Consider the following 22,204-nt stretch of genomic DNA (forward strand, 5'->3'; position numbering starts at 1 on the left):
CCTGAAGACCCCCAGTTGCCTGGCTTCCATCATCTCCCGGATTCGCAAGATCTTCAGAAGAGCGCCGCCGCCAGCACCACCAGTGCCACCGGGGCGACCCAGTACAAGAGCCAGCAGCGGGGCGCAGGCAGAACGGAGGCCACTCTGCACGCGGCTCAGGCGCTGGATGCGGCAGCATCGCAGCTGTGTCCACCCCGAACCAAGGTGAGGAGGAGTTGGGAGACTTGCACCGATCCGCCCGGGGGGATTTTGTCAGCCCCCCCCAAGGGATGACACTCGGGGCAATACCCCCCCCCCCCGCACCCCACCTTCCTCCGCCAGTGGTGGCTGGGGAAGTAGCACCTGGAGGCGCGTGAGTCCCTAAGGGACATTTCCTTTTTGTTGTCCTTGCACAGGTCTTAATCCTTGTGGGCTGAACTGGAGAGGAAAGATCAGAACGCGGAGGAAAGCGGGGCGAGAAACCCAAACTCTCGTGGCCCTACGCCCGGGGGGATTTTGTCAGCCCTCCCCCCAAGGGATGACACTTGGGGCAATACCCCCCCCGCACCCCACCTTCCTCCGCCAGTGGTGGCTGGGGAAGTAGCACCTGGAGGCGCACGAGTCCCTAAGGGACATTTCCTTTTTGTTGTCCTTGCACAGGTCTTAATCTTACGCCGGCGTCCCACACGGCCAGCCCCAGTCCTAGAGCCTGTCACCTTTTGAGATTATGGAGCGGAACAGAGAAGACAGCGGGCAAAGGGTGGACGGCGAAGGAGAAGTGCGAGAGAACGACAGCGTCTGCGAGAAGTGCGAGAGAACGACAGCGCCACGCTGCCCACGCCCAAAGGAGGAGGAAGGAAAGGAGGAAATCAAGCGAGCCAGAAGGGACAGCTAAAGAAAGAACTGAGAAAAGAGACAGCGAGACCTTCTGGGGGTCAAAGAAACTACAATGAGAAGGAAACTGAGTTTCCTTCCCCCCCCCAGCTTGCTGATGGTCCTGCAATGTTCTATTTACTTTTTATGTATAATTCTGTATTATATTGTTGAACTGTTTTCTTAGGTGATAAGCCTATAAAGGAGGGATTTAAGGGAGGGGGGAAGGTATTAAGGGAAGACTTTGAAAAGAAAGGCAGAAAATAAAAAGGGGTGGGAAGAAATAAGTGAGAGGGAACGTGTAAAGGGAAGATACAAAGCATTATATAATTTTTGATTATTGTTTAAAATAAAGAAATAAGTTGGGTTTTAAGCGATTCCAGTCTTTTAATAATTTCTTTTTGTTCCACCACTGGTAAATCTGCAAAGGAGGCAATGAGTTCGATCTCTTCTGGTGGTGTCAGGCCACTTTCCGGATGGTCATTGTCCTTTGCTAGGGGAGAGGAGGCTACATAGCTCTTCTCCTGGAGTAGAACACCCCCTCCGGTGACCACTGGTGGATCGGGTTTAGCAGATTTTGAGCCCTCTTTGGTTATTGCCTCCAACAGTAGGGGTTTAGGCGTAGAGTCTATAAAAGCTCTCGTTGGTACTATCCCACAGCGAAACAAAAATGCTTAATTCCTTGACATTTGATGGAAGGGCGTTCCACAGGGCAAGCGCCACTACCAAGAAGGCCCTCTGCCTGGTTCCCTGTAACCTCATTTCTCGCAATGAGGGAACCGCCAGAAGGCCCTCGGCGCTGGATCTCAGTGTCCTGGCTGAACAATAGGGGTGTAGATGCTCCTTCAGGTATACTGGGCCGAGGCCATTTAGGGCTTTAAAGGTCAGCACCAACACTTCGAATTGTGCTTGGAAACGTACTGGGAGCCAATGCAGATCTCTCAGGACCGGTGTTATATGGTCCCAGTGGCCACTCCAAGTCACCAGTCTAGCTGCCACATTCTGGATCACCTCTAAAGGTAGCCCCATGTAGAGCTCATTGCAGTAGTCCAAGCGGGCAATAACTAGAGCATGCACCACTCTGGCGAGACAGTCCGCAGGCAGGTAGGGTCTCAGCCAGCATACCAGATGGAGTTGGTAGACAGCCACCCTGGACACAGAATTGACCTGTGCCTCCATGGACAGCTGTGAGTCCAAAATGACTCCCAGGCTGCGCACCTGGTCCTTCAGGGGCACAGTTACCCCATTCAGGACCAGGGAGTCCCCCTACCCCCGCCCACCCCCCGTCCCCCCAAAACAGTACTTCAATCTGTTAGCCGCCATCCATCCTCCAACCGCCTCCAGGCACTCACACAGGACCTTCACTGCCTTCACTGGTTCTGATTTAAAAGAGAGGCAGAGCTGGGTGTCATCTGCATACTGATGAACACCCAACGCGAACCCCCTGATCATTTCTCCCAGCGGCTTCATATACATATTAAAAAGCATGGGGGAGAGGACAGAACCCTGAGGCACCCCACAAGTGAGAGCCCAGGGGTCTGAACACTCATCCCCCAACACTACTTTCTGGACACGGCCTGGGAGAAAGGAGCGGAACCACTGTATAACAGTGCCCCCAGCTCCCAGCCCCTCCAGAAGGATGTTATGGTCAATGGTGTCAAAGCCTGCTGAGAGATCCAGCAGAACTAGGAAGCAGCTCTCACCTTTGTCCCTAGCCCACTGGAGATCATTGACCAGGTCGACCAAGGCAGTTTCAGTCCCATGGTGAGGCATTTCTCATAAATAATGGACAGATGTTGTAAAGTAGCAAATTTTTCACATTGCATGGAAGCAACAGAAAAGTGTTTGCATTTAAAAGGTTCAGACAAAGAGGTGTTTCTTCAGGATTAGGCAGGATCCAAACAATGCAGTTAACAGAAATGGAGTGGTCACTGCCTCTCAGTTTATCCTAGATCACAATGTTAATAGAGCACAGATCATGAGGGATGTAACTGATGCTGCAGCCACTCTTTTCCTCTTTCCCAGATGCAGAACATTGCACCAAATGCTCAGAAGATCACCATTCAAACAAGGACAGAGATCAATGTGTCCCCAAGATTACCACCTTCCTGACTTATGGAGAATATTTGGGAATGGTTTTAGCTTCCATTGCCCTCTTCTTGTCCTTAACAGCAGACACTGTGTTGGGAATCTTCATTAAATACAAGGAAACTCCCATTGTCAAAGCCAACAACCGGGACCTCTCCTACATCCTCCTCGTCTCCCTCCTGCTTTCCTTTTGGTCCTCCTTCCTCTTCATCGGGCGCCCAAGGAAAGAGACCTGCCTTCTCCGACAAACGGCCTTCAGCATCATCTTCTCAGTTGCTGTTTCTTCTGTCTTGGCAAAGACCATCACGGTGGTGCTGGCCTTCCTGGCCACAAAGCCCGGGAACAGGCTGAGGAGATGGCTGGGCCAGAGTCTGGCCAACTCCATTGTCATCTCCTGTTCTGGGGGGCAAGTTCTCATCTGCACCATCTGGCTGGGCTCTTCTCCCCCATCCCCAGAACCCGACATGCGCTCCCAGGTGGAAGAGATCATCCTGCAATGCAACGAAGGGTCTGTGGCCATGTTTTACGTTGCCCTCGGCTACCTGGGCTTCTTGGCTGCCACCTGCTTCACAGTGGCTTTCCTAGCCAGGAAGCTGCCTGGCTCCTTCAACGAAGCCAAGCTGATCACCTTCAGCATGCTGGTCTTCTGCAGTGTTTGGGTGTCTTTTGTGCCCACCTACCTGAGCACCAAGGGCAAGTACATGGTGGCCGTGCAGATCTTCTCTATGTTGGCCTCCAGCGCTGGGCTTCTGGGCTGCATCTTCCTTCCCAAGTGCTACATTATTGTGCTGAGGCCTGAGCTGAACACAAAGGAGCACCTGACAACAAGGAATTCAGGGGACCTCTGATTCTTGAAACAGTCCATGTTCCTGATGTCCAGAAGTGCCTAAAGGAAACACAGCTACTCACCCATGCTGTTTATTCTCCATCTCTGAAAGAGATTGTGTTCATTCTTAGCCTGGGTTTTAGGAAGTCCTGTTCACATGAACAGTAAGATGGGTGGAAATCCTTTGTATGCTGTATCATTTATAAGTGCACTTCACATCATTTCATTCTCCCAAGCTTAGTATATCAATAAACTGAGAAATTGATTTAAATTATCCTCCTTAGTCTGTTGATTTAATTTCTGTATCGTGTAAGCTCTGCTCCCTGTTCCAAAGAGTAGCCGCTGACCTTAAGCATAGCCTTGACTGGAGTAAAATGAATTCTCTTGATTTGGCCTGGATCTGACACGTTGTGCACTGATGTTGAGTGGATCACCAGAGTGAGTGAGCCAGCAACAAGTTCAGCATTGGAGGGAAGCAATGAGGCGATGCCAAATAGTTGTATTCCCTGCCTGCCAAACCTTATGCTCAGTCAAGAAGGAAGAGCGAGAGGCCTCCTCCTCCAACTCAGGTTCGTCCCACTCAGGCCCCCATTTATAGAGGAAAGCCAAGATCAGATGGGCAACTAAAAATAATTCACAGAACAGCCACTGATAAAGCATTTATATTAATTAGCCAAGATCGCATCCTGCTTCAACTTTCATGACTCAAAACTAGTGGAAAGCTTACCAAACTCTCAGTCTTATAGCAATTCAACCTGTAGCATTCCAATGAAGGGTGCTTTATAAATTTAATAAATAAAGGTCCTGAGAGAGCTGACTGTTTGTTTGTTGAATCTGGAGGTCTAAAGACCTAAAATATATTGGTCTATATCCCTATATCTATATACCTGGAGGTCTAAAACAACAACCCAATAACAAACCCCTGAAACCCCACATTTTAAAAGGGCATAAGATGTCCTTCCAATCAACCAAAGGCCTGGTTAAAAAGCAACGTTTTTGCTTGGTGCCTAACTGTGCATAATGAAGGTGCCAGGTGAACTTCCCTGGGGAGAGCATTCCACAGACGGGGAGCCACTGCAGAGAAGTCAACAGACACTCAAGGAATAGTTTCGGAGAAAAAGCTTTATTTCTACCATCCATGAACTGGTAGAAGGAGCAAGTGTGATAGTTCACAAACAAGCACGGGTTCACAGTCATTTGCACAGAGCATATATTCCCCTTCCAGTTCCCTCCCCTTTCTCCTCCCCTTCAGAGTCCTGCCTCGAGTTCCCCTGAGCATGAACAGAAAGCTCCTGTCTTGGGACTCTTGGACTCTTGGCACCCTTCCCAGGAAAGGGAGTGAGAAGCCTTGCGTTCAGCATGTCCAAGATGTTGCAACTGAATGAGATAAAAGTCACTTCTCAGGCCTGAGTATTCTTGGCAATGACAGAGCCTATTCATTAGCCTTTTTTGAAGCTCTCTTGTACTGATAAAAATCACGGTTTGCCTATGAGAAAACAGAGGAAAACTTTAGCTGTGGCTTTTTTAGGAGACAAAAAAGGAATTTTGGACAGTTTTGAGGCCTGGGGTGATTATTGGGGGGGGGGGTGACTTCAGCCTAGGCGGGGTCACCTGTCCTCACCTCCTTCATTCCCTCCTCTTAATTTTTGGACAGCTGCCAGGCTCGTCCCAAGCTAGGCTGTATAGGGCTTTAAAGGTTAAAACCAGCACCTTGAACCTGATCCTACATATTACTATTATTCAACTACCAGACTTTTAGAAGACATCTGAAGGCAGCCCTGTTTAGGGAAGCTTTTAATGTTTGGTGTATTACAGTATTTTAATGTTTTTTTGGAAGCCACCCAGGGTGGCTGGGGAAGCCCAGCCAGGTGGGCGGGATATAAATAATAAATCATTATTATTATTATCCTGTACTCCACTGGGAGCCAGTGCCCTGTGGAACCCCACATTCAAGGCTCCCGGGAATGAAAAACATTCCCCAACTAACACCGTCTGGAAACGACGTCAGACCTAATCTGACGCGTAAATTAATAATGCAGAGTTTTCAATTGAAAGAATAAGAGCTTTACTGAGTTAAAATAAACTTCTTCCTAAACACCATGTTTCCAAACAGTTTGACTGAGATTGCACACTGCTCACAACTGAGGCAGACTGACTCTGACTGAAACCTAAGAGAGAAGACAGAGGGAAAATGGTTGCCAAGTCCCATGCCAGAGCGACTCAGCAGTGAGCAGTCCGGTCTGGAGAACTTGACTAGGCAGCCCCAATGACTGGCCAGTCCCAGCACTTCCCAGCCTGCTTGGCCTAAAGCCCACTTGAAAGGGATCCAGAAAACCAGTTTCTTTCAAAAGCGCCTGGATCTGGTCCAGAACCTTGCTCAGGAAAGGGAGATGAGAAACTGGCACCGGTGGTTAGTTAGGTTTTCTGAATGCAACCACAACAGCAGCTAGGACTTTATACACACGGAAGTGGAAAGAAGAATTCCCCACCAACGAGGAATGGCTTATGAAGCTGGTGGAAGAGGCTGAAATGGAGAAATTCCCTGCGAAACTAAGAGGACATAAGGAAGAATTGTTCAAGGAAGAATGGAGACCATTGTTATATTATCTGCCATACTAACATCCATACCTGAAGTCAAAGGCAGGATTTGAAATATAAGCAGAGGATTACTGATATACGACTTCGGGGCTTAGATAACTTAAACATGTTTTTAAAAACAGGTGATAAAAAGTAGTAATAAAACAAACATCAAAAAAGGAGGGGTGCGAAGTCAAGAAGCAATTATGTATTTAGTTGTTTTAAAAAACAACTCTAGTGTTTAGACAAGTGTTTTGGAATATCTTTGGAGAATTAATAAAAAATATTTTTTAAAAATAAATTTAATAATATAGCATCCACCCAGATTCTTAGGAAGCTGATACAATTTTGTTATTTTAACTTTTTTTAATGTTCTGAAGTAAGTTTGTAAACTTTTTTCTGAATGTCCTGCCTTATCTTAAAATAAAGTGCTTTAGGGGTTATTGGCCTAATCAAGTGCTGCATGGATTTTATGAATCAGATTAAATAAATAAGAATAAATAAATAGATAAAGAATAATAAAGCTGCTAAAATGCTAGCCTGGCTTCTGCGCAGACAATTTGTTTATGAGTAGAGAAGTTTCTGCTCAAAGACGAGGAGCAAGTTGGCTCCATGTGCAACAGAAGCTCTCCTTCCCCAGAACATGTCGAAGGGGAAGGGAGAGCCTAAGGCTCAGAGCAACCTTTCTCCCCTCCACCAACCCCAGAGAGCTTCCCTCTGTTGGAGAAGCCTTTCAAAGATGGGGTGGAAATTCACTTGAAGTGGCTTCAAAGCCACCAAAGAGCTACTTCGCTTCCGGGGGAGAACCAGAAGGGATAGGCAGGAATCAAGCAGCCCAGACCCAGCCAAAGGGGCCAGAGGGTGGGCTTGAGAAAGCCCTCCCCATCGCAGGCTCCACCAGTCTCTGTCTCTAGCAGCCTCCAGGAAACAAGATCTCACCATCATGTATCCCGTTCACAGTAGTGAGGATGGCATTTTTCAGCATTCTCCATTGATTGATTTTTATTTATTCATATTTATTCCTTTATTTATTGATGTACTGAATCTATATATCGCCCTATCCCTGGAGGTCTCAAGGCTGTTCACAGAACAAAATCAAAATATAAAACCACAACATATATAATCAAAATAAAAACAACAAGCCAATAATACCCCCAAAACCCCCACATTTGAAAAGGGCTTAGGATGCCTGGGATACAAGGCTAGGACTCCTACATCTGGCTGTTGTCCATCCCTGACTTTCCCACCTCTTCTTAAAAACCTCCAATGAATCATAGAATGGGAGACTTGAAAAGGGACCCCAAGGTCCTCTAGTCCAACCCTCTGCAATGCAGGAATCTCAGCTGAAGAATCCCAACAGATGGCTATCCAAACTCTGCATTAAAATCTCCAAGGAAGGAGAGTCCATGGTCGGATCCAGCTTCAGGGCTCTTCTTTGGTCCTTGGGAGCAAGGTTCAGGCCAAACTTCCAACTCCCAAACACACCCCTTGACTTCTGTTCAACATGTTTTTCTCCAGCTCTGCACCTGCCGCTTGAGCCATTCAAGACTCCAGAAAGTTATTGTGGTGAAACTTATTCCACTTGGAATAATCAAAATTATAGTCATCTCATCTTCTGAAAGCTCAGGAGATATTTCTGGGGGTAGCACAAGACTCGGAAAGCAACAACAGCATGGCAATATTAATTGCACTGTGACTGGGAAAGAAAAAGTTGGTGCAGAGAATCTTTCCTGTGTTGGAGACAGACTGTGTCAAGATGCAGAGCTGGCGAAAGAGGGGTGTGCCTGCCTTGGGCTTCCGAGCTCTGAAGGTAGAGTTGAAAACCACCCAGATTGGGAAAGCCCAGGCAGTCTGGCCTTGCAAGAGTCTTTGGGTTCTTCTGCTTTGCCTCCTTGGTAGGTAAGAGGAGGAGGAGGCAGAGCCAGAATGAGATCCCTGCTTCTGCTGCTCATGATGCCCTTTGGAGTCTGCGGGAACCACAAGGCGAAATGCCCCTTGAATCTGGTCAGGGATGAAACGGATGCTCGCAATTACTACCGGCCTGGACACTTTCTCATCAGTGGGATCATCTCTCCAAAACGCCTTATTGAGACAACTCCATACAACTTTACTCAGACACCCTTCGCCAGGAATGAAGTGTATGTAAGATCATATGCGGCTGGGTTTCATGGTCCTCCAGTCCTTGCAATGGTTGAAATAGGAAATAGCCCCTTTCTCAGGGCTGGGGAGCCAAGGGCTGATGTTGCAGGACTGCCCTGCCCTGACCATTGGTCTTGCTGGCTGGGGCTGATGGGAGCTGGGTCGTCCAGGAGAAGATTCCACACAAACCTCTCCAATTTCCTTGTTCCCTCTGTCTTCCTAAGTAAAACAATCCTGTACCTATTCCTCTGTGTTGCTTTTAGAAGAATGCAAGAAATCTGGTAAGGGTTCAAAAGGATGCACTGAATTTCCCCACCTGCGGGATGCCATGAAACTCAGACAATTTCCAAGGCTTAAAGGTTTTATGCAATATTATTCCATTTGGACCATTCATAAACTGTCATTAAGGAATGCTACAGTTTTGCACATGGAATTTTAAGAGCCTCTTGGGGACCTTTCGTAGCTGAAGAGCAGGAAAGATGTGCTTTAATTGAAAGGATAAATAAAATAATATGTCAGGGGAGTTCCTTGTAAGTGGACTTAGATCTCTAAAATGTGAAAAGGAATTATTCCTTTTTTGACCACACACAACTGGCCTCATTTCAAAGTAGTGAGGTGTTTGAGGTTTCTTCCTAAGCCAGAGGGTGGCATGAAACTCAAGCAATTTCCAAGCTGCTATGATTATTTTATGTTTATTCTATTTGGGTCATTTGTGAACAACCTTAGCACAAATCTCTTTACACAATGCAACGGGAGACCTACAGCCCATCATGGGGAACTCTGTCTCAGCTACATTAAAGGTTTCCTCCTCCAATCCCAGCACTTTCCCCTTTCTGTCATTTTTTTAAAAAAATTAGAAGCGTTTTAAGAAACTCCTGAAAATGGCTGGATTTTTATGGGCGAAGAACAGGAATGATATGCTTCAAATAAAATGATTATGTAAAATAATACAGACCAGGGGGTGTCCTCATTGGTGGAGTCAGTGATGAAAAATATGAGCAAAATTATAAATTCTACTACACACTCAAACCTGAAAGCCACCAGGCCTCATTTCTAAGTAAAAGTGTACTGAAGTATTTGGTGCTTCCTCTCTTTCAATAAAATTGTCTCTTATCTACCTGTAGTCTAGCCCCTTGGAAGGCGCCAAAGACCACTGCAGGAAAAGCAACCTAGGGAGCAGCTTCCCAGTATATCTCAAATTTTGAGGGCCGCCTTAATTTCCTACTCATAGAAACACAGTAGAAAAGAATCATAGAGTTGTAGAGATGGAAGGGACCTGGAGGAATCTCACCTGGAGCATCCATGACACATGGTCACCTTCGGAGGGAGTCTGTTCCACTGTTGAACAGCTGTGTGCTGTTTGCATCAAAGCTCCGGTTATGGAGCAGAGATTTCCAAATTTTTATTTTATGCTAGACAGGAAAAGGTTTGATGTCGATGCAAAAGGATGGATAAACAAAGAAACAAACAAATATTAATCTTTGTGGATCATATAATGTCCCCAACCCCATTAATATGAATGCCAGTTTCACTCTTTTTAAAGAATTCCTTTATTGCAGGGAGGCAGCTAGGTTCTACTGGCACATGTTGTCTTTCCTGCTCACCATCCAAGAGATCAACCAGGATCTCAGGCTCTTACCCAACATCACCCTGGGCTACAACATCTATGAGAACTATTTTGATGCAAGGATGACTTCGGACGCCATGCTAGAGCTGCTTGCAGGCAGTGGATGCCATATTCCCAATTATCACTGTGGAGAACAGAATCACCTGCTGGCTGTTCTTGAAAGAGGCAATACTGTCATCTCAAGAGTGATTTCAGCCTTGTCAGGCATCTACAAAATCCCACAGGTAAGTAGTGGGAGAGCATGGAGGGAAAGAGAATTTCAGCTGCGTAAGATTCTACTTTCCCTTTGGAGGGGTCAAGTGGGGATATTTTTAAAAATGGGAAAATCCTGAGCTATGGATGCTACATCCCTTTTTCAAAACTGAGCCTTCACCAACTTGTCACCTCCAGATGTTTCAGACTAAAACTCCCAACAGCCTCAGCCAGCAGAGATTTAGATATCAGTCATTTCAGATAATTAAATATCTGTTGTGCTGAAAGTAAAATAAATTGTTGATCTTTTGCTTTCCTTGCTAGATCAGTCATGGCTTCACTGCCCAGGTTCTCGAAGGTAAAACCCTGTTCCCTTTTGTCTACCGGATGAGTCCCAAAGAGGAAAGTCAGTACCAGGGGATTGTTGAATTACTCCTGTATTTTGGATGGACGTGGATTGGCCTCTTCACTCCAGACAATGACAGTGGAGAAAGATTTGTGAGCGCTGTGAAACCTCTGATGCTCAGCAGCGGAACCTGCATTGCTTTATCAAAAAGACTACCAGAAAATAATATAGAACAATTTATCAGACCTGGGGAACCTTTTTTCCTATGGAGACAAGTTGGGGTATTTGTTTCCTATATAACCAATGCACATGTTATCATAATACTCATGGTAATACACGATATCTATGAGAAGGAAATAGGGGCGAAAGTCTGGATCACAACAGCTTCGCAAGAAATCAGATTTAGCTTTTACATCCCTACAAATTACTTCCAGCACCTCCATGGTTCTCTGTCCTTTGAAATTCAGACCGGAATAAGGAGCAACAAAGGTGAGAAATATAAATCGCAGTCCAATCTTCTTGGAGATTTTTTGGATGAAGCTTTTCAGTGTTCATATTCAAAGCATCTGTTGTCTGTGAAAGGCCGAACAAGATGCAGAGAGGAGGAGGAAATGGAGATGGTGTCCCAAGGGGTATGTGAGACAATCCTGTCTCTAGACAGCTATGGCACTTACATCCATGTTCAAGCTGTGGCTCAGGCCTTGCATGCTTCACTTTCCACTAGATCCCAGAGGAGGCTGATGGTGGAGGAAGGAGAGCAATGGGGACCCCAAAGGCTACAGCCGTGGCAGGTATTTCCTTCCCCTTTTTGCAACCTGCAGTCCACACAGATGCTGATCTGTCTAACTGTGGATAGACCTGCAAAATATCATAGTTACTTTTAGTATTACTAATAGTAGCTTACCTTCCAACATGTCTCCGATGAAAATAGGGATGTCCCATCCCATAACGATCATTTTGCTATTTATACCCAGGGCTTTCTTCAGGGGGAACTCGCTGGAACTCAGTTCCAGCACCTCTCAACTGGGTGCCATTTTGACCTTTGGAGGGTCTGTAGCAATAATATTAGTATTATTCTGTTTATATATCAACTTTCATCTGAAGATCACAGGGTGGTTTACAGAATAAAAATACAAAATGAGAATAGAAAAAGCAAATGAAAGAAACAAAACAAGCAAACCAAAAGCACATTAAAATGCCCAGAGATGGTTTTATCCACCCAAATCCTGGTTACAGAATAACTTTCTCGCCTGGCACCTAAAGATTTGTCACAAAGGCAAAGGACAGCATCCCCCAAGCGAGGAGCCACCACAGAAAAGTCCTGTTGTCGTGCTGCCACCCTCCAGATATCTCTCATATATATATATATATATATATATATATATATATATATATATATATATATAAAATTTAAGTTTTTCTTCATTTCTCTCCAAGCTCCTGTGTAGTTATTCTTAAAAATATTTATGTTCATAGCTGTTATCCATACTCCTAAATATTAAACTTTCTTCTCAATCATCAGTTCCGTTTTTTGTCTTTTTTATTTTGCTCTTTCACATTTTACACCAATACTTTCGTTCTACCTTTATTTAGTTTAAAACCTGCTACTTCTCCAAACTTGAGAATCTGTTCAAGACCCTTGGTTTACTAGCCAAGGGGTCTTCTACAGTTACCACTTGGTCATCTGCAAATGCCTTGAGTTTATATGCTTTGTAACCTAATGTTGGGGTGCGGGTGGCGTTGTGGGTTAAACCACATAGCCTAGGACTTGCCAATCAGAAGGTCGGTGGTTCGAATCCCCGTGACGGGGTGAGCTCCCATTGCTCAGTCCCTGCTCCTGCCAACCTAGCAATTCGAAAGCATGTCAAAGTGCAAGTAGATAAATAGGTACCGCTCCGGAGGGAAGGTAAACGGCGTTTCCATGAGCTGCTCTGGTTCGCCAGAAGCGGCTTAGTCATGCTGGCCACACGACCCGGAAGATGTACGCCGGCTCCCTCTGCCAATAAAGCAAGATGAACGCCGCAACTCCAGAGTCAGTCAGGACTGGACCTAATGGTCAGGGGTCCCTTTACCTTTACCTTTAACCTACTGTTATCCCTTTTATTTCTTCATCTGATCTTCTACTTCTGACCAGGGTCTCTAAAACTAAAATAATAATGGTGACTGGGGATATCCCTGTCTTGTCCCTTTCATTATTTTGAGTTTTTCTCTTATTACATTATTTACTATCATCATAGCCTGTTAGTCAGAATAAATTGAGTCAATTCCTCTAAGTACAGTGGTACCTCAGGTTACAGACACTTCAGGTTACAGATGCTACAGGTTACAGACTCTGGCAACCCAGAAATAGTACCTCGGGTTAAGAACTTTGCTTCAGGATAAGAACAGAAATCGTGCGGCGGCAGCGGAAGACCTCATTAGCTAAAGTAGTACCTCAGGTTAAGAACAGTGTCAGGTTAAGAATGGACCTCCAGAACGAATTAAGTTCTTTACCTGAGGTACCACTGTAATGACTCTCTGAAATTCATCATCTCTATAGTCTTCTTTGTAGAAGTCCATGAAACATGGTCAAATGCCTTCTCTGCGTCTATAAAAATCAACACTGCTTGCCTATCATTTCTAACCTCCAGATCTTCTATTATATCAATTATATTCCTTATATTATCCTTCATCTGGCGGCCTGGTAAAAAACCAGCCTGGTCCTGATGAATTAAATCCATTAATAGCACTTTCATGTTGTTTGTCAATAGGTCTGCAAACAGCTTATAGTCATTATTTAATAGAGAAATCAGCCTATAATTTTTGACTGATAATAGATCTGTATCTTTTTTCAGAATCAGCGTAATGTAAGTATCTTAAATCTTTTAGTGGTTGTGCCAAATAATCTTGTAATTTCTTATAGTACTTTGCTGATAGACCACCTGGCCCCGGTGTTTTCCCCATTTTGGCTTGATTAATTGCCTGTTGTAGCTTCCCAGTTTCTTAATGCTGCTGCTTTCCCCTGCCATTCCAGCCTCACCCTTTCTTGAGAGAAATCCGGTGTCTGAATACTTCCAGGGGCAGACTGTGCTTGGATGAGAACTGGGAGCTACCAGCGGACTTCGATATTATGAACTGGGTGATGTCTCCCAATAAGTCTCGTGACCTTGTGAAAATTGGGAATATAAGGAGTGAGACGTCTGCTGGTATAAAGTTCACCATTAACCCAGAAGCCATTGAGTGGAACAAGAAATTCAATAAGGTAGAGGGAATAATTGGGGGAGGGGGGGCTAGGAGATCCTGATTGTGGTGTTCCTTGAACAACCACTGCAGAATGACCATGTCAGGCTGACTGTCCAGTAACAGCTGGAACCACCACTCCTTCTTTCTCTAGCTGCTGAGATAGGAGTGGAATTTGGGATGCTCAAATAAAGGATATTGACCTTTCACACATGCAGAAGGATGAAAAGTAATTTATTTTAGAAATGATAATTACTGATTTATTGTATATATTTTTTAATTTGTGAGTAAGCTCACTTGTATTAAATTTGTCTTAATTTGTGGTTGATGTGGTGAAATTTGGAAAATCAATTAAAGCAATTTGGCAAAAAAAACCCCAAAAAACCCCAACTCTCCTTTCAGTTGGGCATTGAACAGCAAAGAGCTTTCTCTCTCTCTCTCTCTGAAACACACAAACACAAACACGGGAATGAACCATGTGAGAGATTATTCGAATCCTGAAATTTGGGGGAATCACATGTCAGACCCATTGTCATTTGCTTTGAAGTTTTTTTAAGAAGGGAAACAGGTAAATGGAGAAGATGAAACAAAGTTCTGTGGCTCAAACCTCAGTTGTACTGAACTAAATTTCAAGCACAAGATATTCTGGTCACCCCAATGGTCAGTGCAGGGTTGAAATTCCAGGCTGCATTCCAGAGATCATGTTCTGAAGCTAAAGAGAACTGACCGCATTAAGGGAATGGGGAGATGGCAGCCTACTGAGGTTCTTGGCTGCTGGAAACGGCAACTGGGATCTCTCAGGATTCCCTGCCAGACAGACCCCTCCCCAACCTTCTATGTGATGTGATGTAGAGCTGTGATGATTTCCTGAATGATTCATTGGGGGCCACAACTGCAAATCTTTGGGTAGATCAGGCTTTCCCAAACTTGGGTCCCCAGTCTTTGGACTACAGCTCCCATCATCCTGAGCCGGGAAGACCGGTTGTCAGGGATCACCACCATGCTATAGAGATTGCGTTACTCCTAACTGTTCCTCTTTGTTGCACCTTCTTGTCTTTCTGGTTAGACTGTACCTCGTTCCAGGTGTACAGAAAGATGTCGACCTGGATATGCCAAAGTGATTCTAGAAGGAAAGCCTGTTTGCTGCTACGCTTGTGCTCGGTGTGCGGAAGGGACCTTCTCCGCTTGGGAAGGTGGGTGACTCCATGGGGAAAGGAATTCCTGGAGAGAGTAAACACAGGGCAGAAATTCAGTCTCACACACTTTTTGTGAGAATTCTGCAGACATAGGGGAATAGGAATCCTTCCTCGACTTCCTTAGTATTAATCACCTTTATTACATCCAGGAAGTGAGTTGATAGGAATGACCATAACGAAGAAATCTCTGGGGTGCAAACTGGGCAGCTCTGATAGGAATGCCCGCAAAGCATTCCTTTTTTATTTTTTAAAACAAGCCACACAAAAAGGAAATAATGTTGACACTTATCAAAAATAATGGATAGACGATGAAAAGCAGCAAATTACTAACAGCAAAAGCACACTAAAAAATAAACAATACTTTATTTGAAAATTATTACAATTATAATCTATGGACCGTTTTGATCTCACTGCTATGAACTTTGCATGTCTGCATTTTAAAGGTTCAGAGGAATAGTCAGGATCCAGTTAACAGAAGTGGAGTGGTCACTGCCTCTCAGTTTATCCTAGATCACAATGTTAATAGAGCACAGATCATTAGGGGTGTAAGTGATGCTGCAGCCATTTTTTCCCCTTCCCCAGATGCAGAACATTGCACCAAATGCTCAGAAGATCACCATTCAAACAAGGACAGAGATTAATGTGTCCCCAAGATTATCATCTTCCTGGCTTATGAAGAATATTTGGGAATAGTTTTAGCTTCCATTGCCCTCTTCTTGTCCTTAACAGCAGGCATTGTGATGGTAATCTTCATTAAATACAAGGAAACTCCCATTGTCAAAGCCAACAACCGGGACCTCTCCTACATCCTCCTCGTCTCCCTCCTGCTTTCCCTTCTGTCCTCCTTCCTCTTCATCGGGCGCCCAAGGAAAGAGACCTGCCTTCTCCGACAAACGGCCTTCAGCATCATCTTCTCAGTTGCTGTTTCTTCTGTCTTGGCAAAGACCATCACGGTGGTGCGCCTTCCTGGCCACAAAGCCCGGGAACAGGGTGAGGAGATGGCTGGGCCAGAGTCTGGCCAACTCCATTGTCATCTCCTGTTCTGGGGGGCAAGTTCTCATCTGCACCATCTGGCTGGGCTCTTCTCCCCCATTCCCAGAGCCCGACATGCGCTCCCAGGTGGAAGAGATCATTCTGCAATGCAACGAAGGGTCTGTGGCCATGTTCTATGTTGCCCTCGGCTACCTGGGCTTCTTGGCTGCCACCTGCTTCACGGTGGCTTTCCTAGCCAGGAAGCTGCCTGGCTCCTTCAACGAAGCCAAGCTGATCACCTTCAGCATGCTGGTCTTCTGCAGTGTTTGGGTGTCTTTTGTGCCCACCTACCTGAGCACCAAGGGCAAGTACATGGTGGCCGTGCAGATCTTCTCTATGTTGGCCTCCAGTGCTGGGCTTCTGGGCTGCATCTTCCTTCCCAAGTGCTACATTATTGTGCTGAGGCCTGAGCTGAACACAAAGGAGCACCTGACAACAAGGAATTCAGGGGACATCTGATTCTTAAAATAGTCCATGTTCCCAGTGTCCAGAAGTGCCTAAAGAAAACACAGCTACTCATCTATTGGAGGGAAGCAATGAGACGAAGCCAGATAGTTGTATTCCCTGCCTGCCAAACCTTTTAAGAGGAGGCATCTTATGCTCAGTCCGGAAGGAAGAGCGAGAGGTCTCCTCCTCCTCCAACTCAGGTTCCTCCCATTCAGGTCCCCATTTATAGAGCAAAACCAAGATCAGATGGGAAGTGAAAATAATTGGCAGAACAGCCACTGATGAAGTATTTAGAATAGGTTAATAAGCCAAGATTGCATCCTACTTAATTTTTCCACACTTCAAATTGGTGGTAAGCTCACTAAGCTCTAAGTCTTTTAGCAATTCAACCTGTAGAATTCCAATGAAGGGTGCAATATAAAATTAATAAATAATGGTCCAGAGAAAGCTGACTAGTTTATGTATGTCTACAACCACAGCAGCTAGAACTTTATATGCACAGAAATGGAAAGACTTCCCCACCAAAGAGGAATAATAATAATAATAATAATAATAATAATAATAATAATAATAAATTTTATTTATATCCCGCCCTCCCCAGCCGAAGCCGGGCTCAGGGCGGCTAACAACAATCAAACAATCAAACAATCAAACAATCAGATAATCGCACATTCTAAAAATATTTCATTATAAAAATCAATTAAAATCAATTTAATGGCAACTGATTAAGCAAGATTCTGTGCAGGTTGCCAGAGGAGGGAGTCAGGCTGCGCCCTGACCAAAGGCCTGGTGGAACAACTCTGTCTTGCAGGCCCTGCGGAAGGATGTCAGGTCCCGCAGGGCCCTAGTCTCTTGTGACAGAGCATTCCACCAGATTGGAGCCGCAGCTGAGAAGGCCCTGGCTCTAGTTGAGGCCAGCCTAACCTCTCTGAGGACTGGGACCTTGAGGATGTTATTATTTGCAGACCGTAGGTTTCTCTGTGGGGCATACCAGGAGAGGCGGTCCCGTAGGTACGAGGGTCCTAGGCCGTATAGGGCTTTAAAGGTTAAAACCAGCACCTTAAACCTGATCCTGTACTCCACCGGGAGCCAGTGGAGCTGGTATAGTACCGGGTGAATGTGATCTCGCAGCGAAGACCCCATAAGGAGTCTCGCCGCGGCATTCTGCACCCGCTGGAGTTTCTGGGTCAGTCTCAAGGGCAGCCCCACGTAGAGCGAGTTACAATAATCCAGTCTGGAGGTGACCGTCGCATGGATCACAGTGGCTAGGTCAGGGCGAGAGAGATAAGGGGCCAACTGCTTAGCTTGGCGGAGATGAAAAAATGCCGCCTTTGTTATAGCTGTAATCTGCGCCTCCATAGAGAGGGAGGTATCGAAGATTACACCCAGACTCTTAACGGACGGTGCTGGCACTAATTGCACCCCCGCAAGAGATGGGAGTTGCCCCCTCAATGGCTTATGAAACTGGGGGAATATGCTGAAATGGTGAAATTACCTGCTAAAATGACCATCCAAAATGACCATCCAAAATGATGGATTGTTTAAGGAAGAATGGAGACCCTGGATATATTATCTGTCAAACCATCATCCATACATGAAGTCAAAGGCAGAGGATTATTGAAATATGACATCAGGGCTTACATAATAAAAGCATATATATTTTAAAACATCTGATAAAAAGGAGTAATAAAAACAAACATCGAGAAAGGAGAGGTGAGGAGTCAAGAAGAAATTATGTATTTATTTTTACAAATTGTACAAGAAGAAAGGTGTTTTGGAATATCTATGGAGACTTTATTAAATTGTTATAAAAAATATATTTTCGTTAAGGATCCACCCAGATTCTTAGGAAGTTGAGGTAATTTGAGTCTGTTTTATTATTTTAACTCTTTGTATGTTCTGAAGTAAGTGTGTAAACTTTTTATGATTGTTACATAAAGTGCTTTGGGAGTTATTGGCCTAACCCTGTGGTACGTGGATTTTATGCAAGAGATGAAATGAGTAAGTAAGAAAGAAGTAAATATTAATAAATAAATTGATAAAGAATAATAAAACTGCTAGAATGCTAGCCTGGTGCAACGGGCTTGGCGCCTCAATGTGCCTGCTCTTTTTTACATATATTGCCCCCCCCCCTCACTGAACCACCCTTAAAACCAATGCTAACTATCCCAGAGTATTCTGTAGGGGACCTGGGTGTGGGGGATAACCAGTGAGCTGGAGTCTCAAGCAGATGTTTTTAAAATAACAATAAAGATTTATTTTTAAACAAGGTAGTATAATACAAGTGGAGAAACTTAGGTTACTCCAATAATAATACGCTAGTTCAATTCATTTTCACAGGTTTCAGCTTTATAGTTTGGTTCCGTTCTAAGGCGGTACTTTCCTTCAGTTAAAGATAAAGGGAGCCCTAACAGTTAAGTCCAGTCGCGGAGCCAGCGTTTGTCCGCAGGTCATGTGGCCAGCATGTCTGGGTCATGTGGCCAGCATGACTAAGCCGCTTCTGGAGAACCAGAGCAGTGCACGGAAACATCGTTTACCTTCCCACTGGAGAAGTACCTATTTATCTACTTGTACTCTGATGTTCTTTCAAACTGCTAGGTTGGCAGGAGCATGGACCGAGCAACGGGAGCTCACCCCGTCGTGGGGATTTGAACCGCCGACCTAGGCAAGCCCTAGGCTCTGTGGTTTAGACCACAGCACCACCCGCATCCCTCTTTTCCTTCAGTTACCCACCCCTTTAACAAACTGAGGGCGGACTTTCAGTAACAGTCTTAAGGGTTCACCACACACACCCTTCCTTCACTGGGTTTTGGGAGTCTCTTCTTTCCTCAGAAGAGTCTCTCCCCTCCAGACTAGTTTGAGACCTAAGTAGACCTCAGCTCCTACTTCTGTCTCAGCCTCAGTCTCCCTGCAAGATCTGGTCCTATTACTCCCGCAGGACACTACACGCAGACACTACACTCAGTCCTTCACTGTACAGTGGAGTGGACCTTTTCTCCAGAACCATCTCTGCCTCCTCAACACTCTTTGTATTTCAACCTGACTCCTATCCTATCTCCCTATCTAACGCCCAACCTCCTTCCTCAACCAGCTCAACTCAACCAACCACACCACCCTCAACAGCCCAACTCCCTGTCTCCCTCCAACGTCTCTCTTTTTAAACTCTTCCTCCTGGAACCTCAGCCAATCAGAGGCTGTCGTTCTTTCACCATTTGCTGGCAGGAGATAAAAGTAAAAAAGAAATACTTATGGAACCAACTTTTCCATCACATCTGGCTTCTGCACACGCAATTGTTTACAAGTAGAGAAGTTTCTGCTCAAAGACCAGGAGAAAGTTGGCTCCATGTGCAACAGAAGCTCTCCTTCCGCAGAACATGTCGAAGGGGAAGGGAGAGTCGAAAGTTCAGAGCAACCTTTTCCACCTCAACCAACCCCAGAGAGCTCCCCTCTGTTGGAGAAGCCTTTCAAAGATGGGGTGGAAATTCACTTGAAGTGGCTTTGAAGCCACCAAGGCGCTACTTCCCTTCAGGGAGAGAACCAGAAGAGAGCGGCAGGAATCAAGCAGCCCAGACCCACCCAAAGGGGCCAGAGACGGGCTTGAGAAAACCCTCCCCATCGCAGGCTCCACCAGTCTCTGTCTCTAGCAGCCTCCAGGAAGCAAGATCCCACCATCATGTATCACGTTCACAGTACTGAGGATTCTCAGCATTCTCCATTTATTCCTTCATATTTATTTACTTGTTGAATCTATATACCGCCCTATGCCTGGAGGCCTCAGGGTGGTTCAGAGAGCAAAATCAAAATGTAAAACCACAATATATATAATCAAATAAAAACTACAACCCAATAACAGCCTCTGCCCTCCCAAAAATACTCTACATTTTAAAAGAGTTTGGATGCCTGGGATACGATGCTGGGACTTCTTCATCTGGCTGCTGTCCATCCCTGACTGTCCGACCTCTTCTTAAAAACCTCCAATGAATCATAGAATGGGAGACTTGGAAAGGGACCCCAAGGTCCTCTAGTCCAACCCTCTGCAATGCAGGAATCTCAGCTAAAGAATCCCAACAGATAGCCATCCAACCTCTGCTTCAAAACGTCCAAGGAAGGAGAGCCCATGGTCGGATCCAGCTCCTTCTTTGGTGCTTGTGAGCAAAGTTCAGGCCAAACTTCCAACTCCCAAACACACCCCTTGACTTCTGTCCAACATGTTTTTCTCCAGCTCTGCACCTGCTGCTTTAGCCATTCAAGACTCCAGAAAGTTATTGTGATGAAACTTATTCCACTTGGAATAATCAAAATTATGGTCTTCTCATCTTCTGAAAGCTCAGGAGATATTTCTGTAGATTGCATGAGGCTCGGAAAGCAACAGCAGCATGACAATATTAATTGCACTGTGTCTAGGAGGAAAAAGTTGGTGCAGAGAATATTTCCTGTGCTGGAGACAGACTGAGTCAAGATGCAGAGCTGGCGAAAGAGGGGTGTGCCTGCCTTGGGCTTCCGAGCTCTGAAGGTAGAGTTGAAAACCACCCAGATTGGGAAAGCCCAGGCAGTCTGGCCTTGAAAGAGTCTTTAGGTTCTTCTGCTTTGCCTCCTTGGCAGGTAAGAGGAGGAGGAGGCAGAGCCAGAATGAGATCCCTGCTCCTTCTGTTGCTGCTTCTGCTGCTCATGATGCCCTTTGGAGTCTGCAGGAACCACAAGGCGAAATGCCCCTTGAATCTGGTCAGGGATGAAACGGATGCTCGCAATTACTACCGGCCTGGACACTTTCTCATCAGTGGGATCATCTCTCCAAAACGCTTTGTTGAGGAAACGCCATACAACTTTTCTCAGACACCCTTCGCCAGGACTGAAGTGTATCTACTTATATGCAGATGGTTTCATGGTCCTCCACTCCTTATATATATATATATATATATTATAAATATTTATTAAGGTTTTTAAATATAAATGCACACATAATAAACAATCTTATTTCTGTCATAACAATTTCATCACTTCTTTGGACTCCCTCACGTCTCCCGCTCCCATTTACATCGTTAAAATTTTTTCCACACAAATTATCAACTTGTTTTCAATCTCATGTCTATTCATTCAAATATAATCTAGCACTTCTTCCAAAAGATTTTATATTTTCTTTAGTCTCACTTATCATCAAATTTAAATCTAATTTAGTGGTGAGCAGTTTTTTATAATCCAGCATCCTTCTTAAGATTCAACCAAATTACAATGTTTTTGTAAATACATTTTGAATTTCTCCCAGTCTTCCTCCATCTTCTCTTCTCCCAGATCACGGATTCTGCCGGTCATCTCGGCCAGTTGCATATAGTCCATCAGCTGCATCTGCCACTCTTCCAGTGTGGGTAGATCTTGAGTTTTCCAGTTTTTTGCGATAAGAATCCTTGCTGCCGTTGTTGCATACATGAAAAATGTTCGATCCTTCTTTAACACCTTCTGGCCGACAATACCCAGGAGGAAGGCCTCTGGTTTCTTTGTGAAGGTATACTTAAATACCTTTTTCAGTTCATTATATATCATTTCCCAGAAGACCTTCACCTTAGGGCATGTCCACCAGAGGTGAAAGAATGTTCCTTCATTTTCTTTACATTTCCAACATTTATTATCAGACGAATGGTATATTTTAGCAAGTTTAACTGGGGTCA

The 22,204-nt window shown here is 45.0% G+C and overlaps 2 long non-coding RNA genes and 1 pseudogene across 3 annotated transcripts; 1 reads left to right on the forward strand and 2 right to left on the reverse strand.

Annotated features, from left to right (window-relative positions):
- Positions 1–7,327: 7,327 nt before the first annotated feature.
- On the reverse strand, positions 7,328–21,437 carry LOC309327358. Its single transcript, XR_014150517.1, has 2 exons — positions 20,514–21,437; positions 7,328–7,590 (listed from the first exon to the last, which is right to left on the reverse strand). It is a non-coding gene; the product is annotated as an uncharacterized lncRNA (long non-coding RNA).
- LOC309327323 (vomeronasal type-2 receptor 26-like) lies at positions 7,753–16,776 on the forward strand (annotated as a pseudogene). The gene is made up of 6 exons (XR_014161597.1): positions 7,753–8,481; positions 10,042–10,333; positions 10,626–11,438; positions 13,661–13,888; positions 14,933–15,059; positions 15,645–16,776. The product of XR_014161597.1 is annotated as a vomeronasal type-2 receptor 26-like (transcript).
- Positions 9,774–11,355, reverse strand: LOC309327356. The gene is made up of 2 exons (XR_014150515.1): positions 11,322–11,355; positions 9,774–9,894 (listed from the first exon to the last, which is right to left on the reverse strand). It is a non-coding gene; the product is annotated as an uncharacterized lncRNA (long non-coding RNA).
- Positions 21,438–22,204: the final 767 nt, after the last annotated feature.

This window comes from Podarcis erhardii (assembly GCF_964252035.2).
Source record: "Podarcis erhardii genome assembly, chromosome: 13".
Taxonomy (NCBI): domain Eukaryota; kingdom Metazoa; phylum Chordata; class Lepidosauria; order Squamata; family Lacertidae; genus Podarcis; species Podarcis erhardii.